Genomic DNA, 13,369 nt, shown 5'->3' on the forward strand with positions numbered 1-13,369 from the left:
CACTATCTGCACACTTACATGTCCACACTAGCTATTACATAACTCTTCTCTTTCTCTGTTCCCTGCTGACCTCTCTGGACTCTGTACCTGCAAGACTGGGATTGAGGGAGAGGGTGAGCTATACTAGCCCAGTGAGTAGTACCTATAAAACATGTTAGAAAACATGATCTCATGGAATGCATCATAACACAAATAAATCACATAATCTCAAATGGACTAATTCAAAATTCCCCCACATTGCCCGGCCCGCGAAGGAGCTCCTCAGGTCTTCATTCAGCACCCTATGGTACCGTGTGCCCGGCCCTTTCAGGGCTCCTCAGGTCTTCATTTAGGGGGCTAATGAATCCAAGCTACACCCGATCTGTACATGCACTGATTAATGCAACATCTTCGTGCTCACTAATGCAATACTATCAACATGGCATAAATGATGCATGAACATGCTAAAAATGTTTGAGTGCTCATCTTAAAAGATGTAGTTCAGTTCCACTCACCTCTGGCTAACTCTGTACTGACTCTGCAGGTTCTAAAGCAGTGCTCACTGCTGAACTCCTTGGTTCCTCTGGTCCGTTCCTACACAGGTGGACTGAAATGAGGGACCAAACTAACTCAAGAACATCTCTAAGAAACTCCCCAAAAACCCTCTAACACATCATAGAACAATCACATAAAACATGCAAAAGAAAGCTGGACAGGGCACTTTCGGCGGCAGGTTCGGCGGCCGAAACTCCCCTCCAGAGACGAAACTCATGCATGTTCGGCAGCACCTTCGGCAGCCGAAAGTCTCGTCCAGAGACGAAACTCAACCTTCGGCGGCACTTTCGGTGGCCGAACCTTGCCTCCAGAGACGAAAGTCCAAATGTTCGGGGGCAAGCTTTGGCAGCCGAAACTGCCTCCACAAGGGGTTCGGCGGCCGAACCTGGTTTTGCCCGTTGGGCAGAAACCTGCTCTGTTTCATGCAAACTTCACCCAAAACCTATCCAACATGCATAACAACTACTCCCAACTAGCATATACCATATAACATGCATAAAGAGGTCCTAACCTAGCCTAAAACCTCCATCAAACATACAAATAACACTTAAGCATCCCTATCATGCATACTACCCATAAAACTTCCATAAAACCTTCATAAAACCTTTAAAAATCAAGAAAGGAAGTTCAGGATCTTCACTTACCTCTTCCAACCAAGAGATTAAACGATCCCAACGTGGAGATATGGAGAAATCCTCTCTCAAAGTCTCCAAGCTTCCAAACTTCACTCTTTTGCTCAAAAACTTCAAAACCACATGCAAATCCATCAAAACCATGAAAACTTTGAGAAAACACATAAATCACTCAAGGAAGATCAAGTCTCACCTCAGCTCGTGCAAATGGACAGCAAATCTTATCCATTTGACCGACCTAGGGCCTTTTATAGTTGGCTGGCCAGACCAACTACGGCGGCCGAAGGAGAACCCGAATGCCATGCACGTTCGGCGACAGAAAGTGACCTTCGGCGGCCGAACCTTGGCTTTTCTCCCTTGTTGCTTTTCTTTCACAACCTTACTTCTTTAAACACTTTAAAACATGAAAATGCTTCCAAAACATAGAAAACATAGAAAAACATAATCCGTACCCTTCCAGAGGATTCCGACATCAGAAAATCCACCGGACTACAGGACTTCCGACGCCGGACTCTAGCCGGGTATTACATTCTCCCCCCCTTAAGAACATTCATCCCCGAATGTTCCTCAAACATAAAGCACATAAACACATAGAAACGGGGAAAACGAACCTCAAAACAGATATGGGTATTGCTGGAGCATAGACTCCCTTGTCTCCCAGGTGCACTCTTCTAGGTTATGGTGGTACCACAGGACTTTTACCATCGGAATTTCCTTGTTTCTCAACTTTCTGATCTGGGTGTCAATGATCCTCACTGGCTGCTCTACATATGTGAGATCTCCTAGGATCTCCACATCAGGTTCACTGAGAACCTGTCCCGGATCTGACACAAATTTCTGTAGCATAGAAACATGAAAAACTGGATGGATTCTTTCCATCGCTGCAGGTAAATCCAGCTTGTACGACACATTCCCGATCCGCTGCAGAATCTCAAAGGGACCAATGTATCGTGGAGCTAGCTTACCCTTTCTCCCAAAGCGAACCACGCCCTTCATTGGAGACACCTTTAGCAAAACCATATCCCCTTCCTGAAACTCTAACTGCTTCCTACGGACATCTGCATAACTTTTCTATCTGCTGACAGCTGTTCTGATCCTCTCTCTGATGATAGGCACTAATCTGCTGGTAAGCTCGACTAACTCTGGCCCTGCAAGAGCCTTCTCTCCTACCTCTTCCCAGCAAACAGGTGTTCTGCACTTCCTCCCATACAGAGCTTCATAAGGGGCCATCCCTATGCTAGCATGATGGCTGTTATTGTAGGCAAACTCCACCAGAGGTAGATGCTGCCGCCAAGAACCGCCAAAGTCTAACACACACATTCTCAACATATCTTCTATGGTCTGGATGGTCCTCTCTGACTGACCGTCTGTCTGTGGATGGAAAGCAGTGCTAAAATCCAACCTCGTGCCCATAGCAGCTTGCAGACTCCGCCAAAACCTGGAGGTGAACTGAGGTCCTTTATCTGAAACGATGGACACAGGAACTCCATGCAGCCTTACTATCTCTTCTACATATACCTACGCTAGCTTGTCTACAGAATAGTTACTCCTGACTGGAATGAAGTGAGCAGATTTAGTCAGTCTATCCACAATCACCCATATGGAGTCTAGCCTGTTGGACGTCGCCGGTAATCCCACTACAAAATCCATAGCGATGTTCTCCCATTTCCACTCTGGAATCGGCAGTGGGTTAAGCATTCCGGCCGGCTTCTGGTGCTCTAGCTTCACCCTTTGACATGTTTCGCAGGCTGACACATACTGTGCCACTTCTCTCTTCATCGCTGGCCACCAATACTCTTCTCAGATCTTATACATCTTGGTGGCTCCAGGGTGAACGCTATACCTTGCATTATGAGCTTCCCTCATAATGTCCTCTTTTAAACTGTTGTCATCTGGCACACATAACCTCTTCCCATGACGAAGAATCCCTTCACTGTCAAATCTGAACTCTGCACTGTTGCCTGACTGAACAATCCTGGCAATCTTCACTAACTCAGGGTCCTCGTGCTGTTTCAGAGCTACCTGCTCTAGAAACACGGGAGTAACTCTCATCTGTGCAATCAAAGCACCTGTACCAGATAACTCTAACTGTAACCCGTCTTCCATGAGCTTGTAAAACTCCTTCACCACCGGCCTCCTCTCTGCTGCGATGTGGGACAAACTGCCGAGTGACTTCCGGCTTAAGGCATCAGCGACAACATTAGCCTTACCCGGATGATACTGGATCTTACAATCATAATCACTGAGCAATTCTACCCACCGTCTCTGCCTCAAGTTTAGCTCTCTCTGGCTCAAGATGTGCTGCAGGCTCTTATGATCTGTGAAGATCTCACACTTTACCCCATAGAGGTAATGCCTCCACATCTTGAGTGCAAAAATAACTGCTGCCATCTCCAGATCGTGTGTAGGATAGTTCAGCTCATGCTTCTTCAACTGTCTCGAAGCATAAGCTATCACTCTGTCTTTCTGCATCAACACACAACCTAATCCCACTCGGGATGCATCACAGAATACTGTGAAGTCTTCATCACTGATCGGCAAAGCTAACACCGGTGCTGAAGTCAACTGTCTCTTCAGCTCTTCAAAACTCTCTTCACACTCTTCTGACCATACGAACTTCTGGTTCTTTCTGGTCAATCTGGTCATCGGAGCAGCAATCTTCGAGAAGTCCTGAACGAACATCCGATAGTAGCCTGCCAAACCCAAAAAACTCTTGATCTCTGTTACTGACATGGGTGTAGGCCAGTTGGCCACTGCCTTTACCTTCTTGGGGTCCACTGCTATACCTTCATCTGATACTACATGCCCTAAGAAAGAAATGCTCCTCAACCAGAACTCGCACTTAGAGAACTTGGCATACAAGCCATGCTCCCTCAACGTCTGCAAGACTATCCTCAGATGTTGGGCATGCTCCTCTGCATCTCTGGAGTCCTGTAGTCCGGTGGACTTTCTGATGTCGGAATCCTCTGGAAGGGTACGGATTATGTTTTTCTATGTTTTCTATGTTTTGGAAGCATTTTCATGTTTTAAAGTGTTTAAAGAAGTAAGGTTGGCAACAAGGGAGAAAAGCCAAGGTTCGGCCACCGAAGGTCACTTTCGGCCGCCGAACGTGCATGGCATTCGGGTTCTCCTTCGGCCGCCGTAATTGGTCTGGCCAGCCAACTATAAAAGGCCCTAGGTCGGTCAAATGGATAAGATTTGCTGTCCATTTGCACGAGCTGAGGTGAGACTTGATCTTCCTTGAGTGATTTATGTGTTTTCTCAAAGTTTTCATGGTTTTGATGGATTTGCATGTGGTTTTGAAGTTTTTGAGCAAAAGAGTGAAGTTTGGAAGCTTGGAGACTTTGAGAGAGGATTTCTCCATATCTCCTCGTTGGGATCGTTTAATCTCTTGGTTGGAAGAGGTAAGTGAAGATCCTGAACTTCCTTTCTTGATTTTTGAAGGTTTTATGAAGGTTTTATGGAAGTTTTATGGGTAGTATGCATGATAGGGTTTAGTTGAGGTTTTTGATGATCTTTGGTGTATATGGATGCTTAAGTGTTATTTGTATGTTTGATGGAGGTTTTAGGCGAGGTTAGGACCTCTTTATGCATGTTATATGGTATATGCTAGTTGGGAGTAGTTGCTATGCATGTTGGATAGGTTTTGGGTGAAGTTTGCATGAAATAGAGTAGGTTTCTGCCCAATGGGCAAAACCAGGTTTGGCCGCCGAACCCCTTGTGGAGGCAGTTTCGGCTGCCAAAGCTTGCCCCCGAACATTTGGACTTTCGTCTCTGGAGGCAAGGTTCGGCCGCCGAAAGTGCCGCCGAAGGTTGAGTTTCGTCTCTGGACGAGACTTTCGGCTGCCGAAGGTGCCGCCGAACATGCATGAGTTTCGTCTCTGGAGGGGAGTTTCGGCCGCCGAACCTGCCGCCGAAAGTGCCCTGTCCAGCTTTCTTTTGCATGTTTTATGTGATTGTTCTATGATGTGTTAGAAGGTTTTTGGGGAGTTTCTTAGAGATGTTCTTGAGTTAGTTTGGTCCCTCATTTCAGTCTACCTGTGTAGGAACAGACCAGAGGAACCAAGGAGTTCAGCAGTGAGCACTGCTTCAGAACCTACAGAGTCAGTACAGAGTCAACCAGAGGTGAGTGGAACTGAACTACATCTTTTAAGATGAGCACTCAAACATTTTTAGCATGTTCATGCATCATTTATGCCATGTTGATAGTATTGCATTAGTGAGCACGAAGATGTTGCATTAATCAGTGCATGTACAGATCGGGCGTAGCTTGGATTCATTAGCCCCCTAAATGAAGACCTGAGGAGCCCTGAAAGGGCCGGGCACACGGTACCATAGGGTGCTGAATGAAGACCTGAGGAGCTCCTTCGCGGGCCGGGCAATGTGGGGGAATTTTGAATTAGTCCGTCTGAGATTATGTGATTTATTTGTGTTATGATGCATTCCATGAGATCATGTTTTCTAACATGTTTTATAGGTACTACTCATTGGGCTAGTATAGCTCACCCTCTCCCTCAACCCCAGTCTTGCAGGTACAGAGTCCAGAGAGGTCAGCAGGGAACAGAGAAAGAGAAGAGTTTTGTAATAGCTAGTGTGGACATGTAATTGTGCAGATAGTGTATGTTGTATAGATGATGCTTGACCTTATGAGTTGTAATCCCTTTTGTATATACATGGTCTGTTATGAAAATGATGTTCGTGTGTTTATGTTTGTATGAAAAACCAGGCTTAACATGATAGAGAGGACCCGCCTAGAGCACAGATGAGACCTTTAGCAGGGGTGTTATAGTACAGAGTTAGTGTATGCACAGGTTAAGCCTTGGAACAGAGAACAGTTTTAATGTTTACAGAAAATGTATGATCATGTATGGGATATCACAGATACACAGAGTTCACAGGAGGCTTACTACGAGTCCCGGCGGCCTTAAGCCGATCTGGATCCTAGTGCCGATAGCAGTTCGGTTTCCGGGCTGTTACAGATTGGTATCAGAGCCCTAGGTTCATATGGTCGGCCCTATAGAGAGAGAGTCGGGCTCATAGAGGTCATAGATGGTCAAGCATCATAGGAAAGCATGTCCACTAGGATAGGATGTCAGTCCTGTCTGTCTAATGTGTGAACTGCCATGATTTATGTCTGTGCTATATGTTGCTGATGTTATGTTATGTGTGTTCCAGAGAGTGAAGATGCGAGGAACTCGTCGATCCGCGAGATTGACTGGAGTCCCACCAGGAAGCGAGGGTACAGCTGCTCGTCCTCCTGCATTGCCAAGGGCAAGATCTCACAGGTCAAGCAGGGAAGGAACGTCACGAGACCCTAGAAGGTCTTCTGACGAGAGCAGAAGAGGAGTAGAGAGAGGGGGAAGATCAAAGGAAGAAAGAGAGGCTATGGATGTTGGTCCGAGCAGAGATGAAAGTATGGGTATGGGAAGGTCTGAAGAAGGGATGGGAGAGTCCCAAGGAGGCGCACAGGCCTCGGGGTTTAGCTATCCACCCTTTCCACAGGGCCCGGGGTATCCGATGGGAGGTACGTCGAATTTCTCCAGCTTTGCCCCATATCCACCTTATATGCCTTATATGCCTTATCCTTCTTTTTACCCACCATATCACATGTATCCACCCCCACCTGTTCAGCCAAGTTCAGCACAACCTGAACCAAGAGAACCAGTACCTCCACCACCAACACCAGAACCTGTAGCCCCTGTTGTTGAAGTACAGCAGCCTAGTTCATCAGGGGGACATAAGGTGAAGATGATCGAGTACTTAAAGTTGGATGCTCCGAAATTCAATACAGGAGATGATCCCTTTGAGTACCTGAGTGCAGTCAGAATGATAACCAGTGAGTTGGGAGCTGATGAGAGCAGGGCCATTGAGATGGCAGGGTTCACATTAAAGTGCAAGAAAGCAAAAGAATGGTTCAAGAACTATGTGGACCCCAGAATAGACAGTATGACATGGGAAGAGTTCGCCAATGAGTTTGTAGGGTGGGCTTTTCCTGACAGTGCCAGGGAGATGAAGGTTGTCGAGTTTGAACAGCTGAGACAGACAGAAGAGATGAGCGTTGATGAGTATACAGATAAGTTCCTGGCATTGTTACCATACGTAGGGCAGGTGTATGATATGGATCAGAAGAAGGCAAGGAGATATGCCACAAGGCTTCACCCCAGGTATTTCTCCTTGATTCTTCCAGCAGAGAAAGAGAGTTTCCACTCCATTGTGGATGCAGCCAGAAAAATGGAGGCCAGTGCCATCATACAGGGAACAGGAAAGCGGCAGGTGGCACAGTCTTCGGGTGCTAAGACCCCCAGTGCAGCGGTTTCTGGCAGCAGAAAGGGAGAGAAGTTTAAATCCAAGAGAGGTAAGTTCTGGAGCAGGATTAAGTCAGGACTGGGACTGGGAAGCGGCTCCAGCTCTAGCACAGGTAGTTTCGTATGTCAGAAGTGTGGGAAACCACATCAAGGAGTTTGTCTGATGGGATCTACAGCCTGCTATAGATGTGGGCGAGAGGGACATATGGTAAGAGAATGCCCCCAGGCGACCTTTATGGCACCATCCCAGTAGATGACCTCAGGCAGTGTAGCACAGCCAGCAGCTTCAGCCGTACCACAGAGCAGTGGTAGAGGTAGAGGAAGAGGGTCAGCCTCTTCATCAGGGATGGGTTCCCGAGGTGCAGGTCCGTCAGCCCCAGCACGGATTTTCACCATGACGCAACAAGAGGCAGACACATCGAACACAGTGGTGTCAGGTAATCTCATCATTGGGTGTTCAGAGGTGTATGCTTTGATGGACCCCGGTGCTTCTCACTCTTTCATTGCTTCTAGAGCCGCAGAGAGGTTGGGTTTGATAGTCTCCGAGTTAGAGTGTCCTCTCTGGGTCAGTGGACCTAGATGTGACCCATCATTGGTAGAGTCAGTCTGTCAAGTCAGTCCAGTGTGTATAGAGGGTAGATACCTTCCAGCTGACCTTGTGGTTCTAGAGTTGGCAGATTTTGATGTCATTCTAGGGATGGATTGGTTATCTACGTATAATGCTACCTTGAACTGCAGAGACAAGGTAGTCAGTGTCAGAGACCAGGATGGGTCAGAGTGTGTCTTCAGAGGAGACAGGAGAGGGACACCTAAGGGTTTGATATCAGCCCTCCAGGCTCGTAGGTTGTTGAGGAAGGGTTGTCAGGGGTTCTTAGCTCATGTGAGAGAGCTAGACATGCAGGTTAGGGAACCATCCTCAGTACCAGTTGTTAGAGAGTTTCCAGATGTGTTTCCTGAAGAGCTTCCAGGACTACCACCTGTTAGGGAAATAGAGTTCGAGATAGAGTTGATGCCTGGTACGCGACCGATCTCTATTCCTCCCTACAGAATGGCACCAGCAGAGCTAAAAGAGTTGAAAGAGCAGTTACAGGATTTGGTAGACAAGGGTTTCATCCGCCCGAGTACCTCACCTTGGGGTGCTCCAGTACTGTTTGTTAGAAAGAAGGATGGACCTCTTCGACTTTGTGTCGACTATCGGCAGTTGAACAAGGTCACTACCAAGAACAAATATCCTCTACCCAGGATCGATGATCTATTTGATCAGCTTTCAGGAGCAGGTTGTTTCTCGAAGATAGATCTGAGATCCGGATACCATCAGTTGAGAATCAGGGAAGAGGACGTACCTAAGACAGCTTTCAGGACCAGATATGGGCATTATGAGTTCCTAGTAATGCCGTTTGGGTTAACTAACGCCCCTACAGCATTCATGGATCTCATGAACAGAGTTTTCAGAGAGTACCTGGATCACTTTGTGATTGTCTTTATAGACTTCCAACGCCGGACTCTAGCCGGGTATTACAATGTCATAGTAATCCACACCTTATTCATATGAATATCCTTTTATTAAAAGTCATGCTTTTCGTTTTTGAATGCTGCCATATTCTTGAAACTTTGTTCTCAAAAACCATTTGACACCAATGACTTTTGTATCTTTAGGAAGATCCACCAATTTCCAAGTTTCATTCATTTGAATGGCTGCAATTTTATCTTTTATAGCATTGCACCACTCTTCTTTCTTTGCTGCTTCTTCAAAAATTGTTAGATCAGCTATAAATAGTACTTATGAAGTCTCATAAATTTCAGCCAATGATCTGAATCTTTTTAGAGGAGTTTCATCTTCAAATGAGTTTGCTGAAATTGGAGAAGTAGTTTGTTGTACATGAAAAGTAGCTTGCTGTATTTGAGAATAGTGGTTTGTTGTATTTGAGAATTAGTTTATTGTATTTTAACTAAACTTTCAACCTGTATGTTGTCTGGATTTTCTTGCCAATGCCAACTTGCCTCTTCACTAAAGACAACATTTCTACTCACAATTACTTTACCACTAATAGGATTATACAACCTATATGCTTTACATTGAATACAATAACCAACAAAAATACATTTTGTTAATTTATTATCAAGTTTGCTACGATTATAAGAATTAATCAAAGTATAGGCAATACAACAAAAAATTTTCAAATGGCTTACCAAGGTCTTATATTGCTGCAAGCTTCAAATGGTGTTTTGTTCAAAACAACGTTTGTTGGTGATAAATTCAGCAAGTAAACAGCAGTTACAACACTGTCTACCCAAAAAATCATCTGGTAATCCCTTGACTTTTAACAAACTTCTTGTCATTTCCACCACCATGCGATTCTTTCACTCAACCATTCTATTTTGCTCTAGCGTATATGGAGTTATTAATTCTTTATGGATGCCTTCATCTTCACAAAATTGATTAAATTTATGGGACACAAACTCTCCTCTATCGATTCAAAGTGTTTTCACACTTTGCCCACTTTACTTCGCAACATATACCTTGAATTTCTTGAAAATCACAAAAGTTTCTGACTTGGATCGTATAAAATATACCTAGCTCATCCGGCTGAAATTATTTGTGAACAATAAAAAATATCTACTCTCACTGAAGGACTGCATTTTCATGGGACCACATAAGTTGGGATGTACAAGCTCAAGACATTCAGTTGCTCTTCTAGACTTTTCCATAGGAAATGGTCTTTTACATTGTTTTTCATAAATACACCCTTCATACAAATCTAGATACTCTATTTTAGGTAACCCAAAAATCATCTGTTTTTTACTCAATAACTGGAGACCCTTTACGTACAGATATCCATACCATAAGTGTCATAACATAGATTCACTACTCTTTGACAACAAGAGCATAATTCTCAACATCAGAGACTTCAAGAGGAAACAATTTATTTTTAGACATGGAAACAGTGACTATAATCTAATTTGATTTTTTTTTTAATCTCTAATTTCACATGACTCATCATCAAAAAATAAAATATCCATAACCCATGAGTTTCCCAATACTCAACAAATTTTGTGTTAAACTTGAAATAAAATAGATATTGTGCAGGTGCTTTACATTACCGTTATCGTTTTTAATTGCTACAGTACCTTTGCCTCCAATTTGCATTTACTTATTATCACCAAGTCTCATTGTCATCTTGTATGACTCATCAAACTCTTTAAACAATGACTTTATGTCGGTCATGTGATTAGAGTATCCGCTGTCTAAAAACTAAATATTACCTAAAGTTATTCTGCTATCTTCATAAGCCATTAACAGCTTGGTCTCCTCTTCTTCTTCTACATAATTAGCTTACTGATTTTACTTCCAGCAATTTGCTTTTATATACCCATATTATTTTGCAGCAATAACATTGAATACTGCTTTTACTAGTTCCTTAATTCTTTGTTCATTATTCATGCTGCTCATTTCTTTGTCCATCGCCTTTACCACAATTGTTTTTGCCACGACCTCCTCTGCCTCTGTATCCTCCTTTCCACGTTCTTTGCCAACTGCTTCACTTTTTACATGAAAGACTTTCTCTTCATTCTTTTCGTTTGATATGCATAATCTCGCTTCATGAGATTGCAATGATTCCATCAATTCATTAAATGAGTATGTGGCCAAGTCTTTAGACTCTTCAATGGTTGCCATAACATGATCAAACTTTAGGGTTAAACTCCTCCATACCTTAGCAACAATAATTTGATCAGAGATTTTTTCTTTATAAGACCTCATTTGATTAACAATTGCAGCCACTCTTGAGAGAAAATCTTGCACCATTTCTCCACTCTTCATTTACAAGGTTTCAATATCACGATAAAAGGATTGAAGTTTTAATGTGATTACCTTAGAATTGCCTTAGTACGCCGTTTGCAAGGTCGTCCAAACATTTTTAGCAGTAGTTGTTGCTGCAATTTTTGAAAAAAAACTGACTCATACACAGCTTGTTGAATGAAGAATAATGCTTTAGAATCCTTCTTCTTGTTATCCTTCAGCCTAGTCTCTTCATCTGCTTCAGGATACCCTTTCTCAATCAAGTCCCACAAATCTTGAGATTTAAATAGAGTTCTCATCTTGATACTCCAGAATTCAAAATTTTCACCTTTGAAAACATGAATTGCCGATTGCAAAATACTCACAGCGTTGTCATTTGATACTATGAATTAACGCCCAATATTCTAAACGAACAAGGTTTTGATGCTACTTTTATTAGGGAAAGTGAATTGACAATTGCAGAAAATAGAGGATAAAATTAGTTATCTAAATTTGAATGATACTGAAATTAAAAAACATACCAGATAGCTAATTGAAACTAGCAAACTGAATTTGGAAACTGATGACTTTATTCAGAGATTGTAATATATCTGGCAGTTTAATCTGTTTTATGATTCGGTGGCTTTTAAATAGGCATTACAATGAAAATATCAATAACAGAAATAAGAAGATAATTATTACGATGAAGTAACTTGACTCAGAAGTAAAACCTAAAAAATCTAAATAAAAAATAACTAACAAATATTAAATCAAACTAAGTTAACGTGCTAATTTTAAATCAATCTTCAACATATTTACTGTTCATTCCATAAAAGACATCTTTATATATAAGATTCTCCATAATCTTGTAGGTCCAGCTTAATCGTCAGTTTATTATTTTAAGATGGCTAGTTAAGTTTTCACAAGATATAAAATAAAATAGAAAATCAAAGATTAGAGTACTCTCCCAAAATTAATTATAAACTTATCTTATTCACTCCAAGCAATAAACAATCGGTCTAATTAATTGAAAATAACTAAATTCAATCTAATTTATAATTTTAATTTACCACTTATTTAATAAATTTAATCATTTTAAATTATTAACTTTCAATTCGATCATAATGGATATAATAAATGTAACTAATTTTTCATATAGAGATAACCGTAATTCTTGATTTTTTAGAATTAGTATAATCACAATACTTATGATCTATAACTATATAAAACATTATATTTATTAATTTAAAAAATTAAAAAATAAGTTATCGATTCTTAAAAATGTGTTATTTGAATCTATAGGTAGTTTTAATTAAAACTAAAAATCAAATCAAATCGAAAAATAAATTTCAGAATATATTTATTAAAAAAAGTAAAAGTATAATTGTTAAAATTTGTAAAATTTACTCTTTTACAATTATTTTTTAAGTAATTATAAAATATTGATTTAGGATATTAATTAAAATGATAATATAATATTTTTGTTAAATTTAATAGTATAATTTAATAATAAAATATAAATAAATTTAAGTGATTAATAAAATTAACTTTTATTATTTGGGTGTGCATCTTACATTCATAAATTCACATCATGTTCAAAATTATAAATAAATTATTAAAAAAATTTACCTCATAGACATAAACTTTTAATTACTAAATAATTTTTGCTAGTCTTTGTTTTACTGTAATATAAACTCTTTTACTTGTCATTCATAACATAGAAGTCAATTGAATAAATTTTACTACTTCTTTTATATATAAAATTAAATTAAAAGTATGATATAAAATTTAATTAATTTTTAAATGAAATTAGATATGGTTTATTGGTTTGTTCTTAGAAATTATAATAAAAGGGACTTTAATTCTTATATATTTTTATTTTTCATTAAAAAGATTATATTAAGCTGTCTTGAATTGCCTACATTGCACTTCCTGAAGAAAATGTGCAAGCACCTGTTACACCTCAAGGGTAATAAATTACATTATTGGTACAAGCAGACAAAGGAGGAAGATAAAACCGCCTTAGACACATGCATGCATAGTGAGATGACTCATATCTCCCCTGCTCAGCAAATACGTTTTTGATCAAGGTTCACTGGTTCATGACCGGTAATTTGGCA

Source organism: Manihot esculenta, chromosome 5, assembly GCF_001659605.2.
Source record: "Manihot esculenta cultivar AM560-2 chromosome 5, M.esculenta_v8, whole genome shotgun sequence".
In the NCBI taxonomy this organism is placed as follows: Eukaryota; Viridiplantae; Streptophyta; class Magnoliopsida; order Malpighiales; family Euphorbiaceae; genus Manihot; species Manihot esculenta.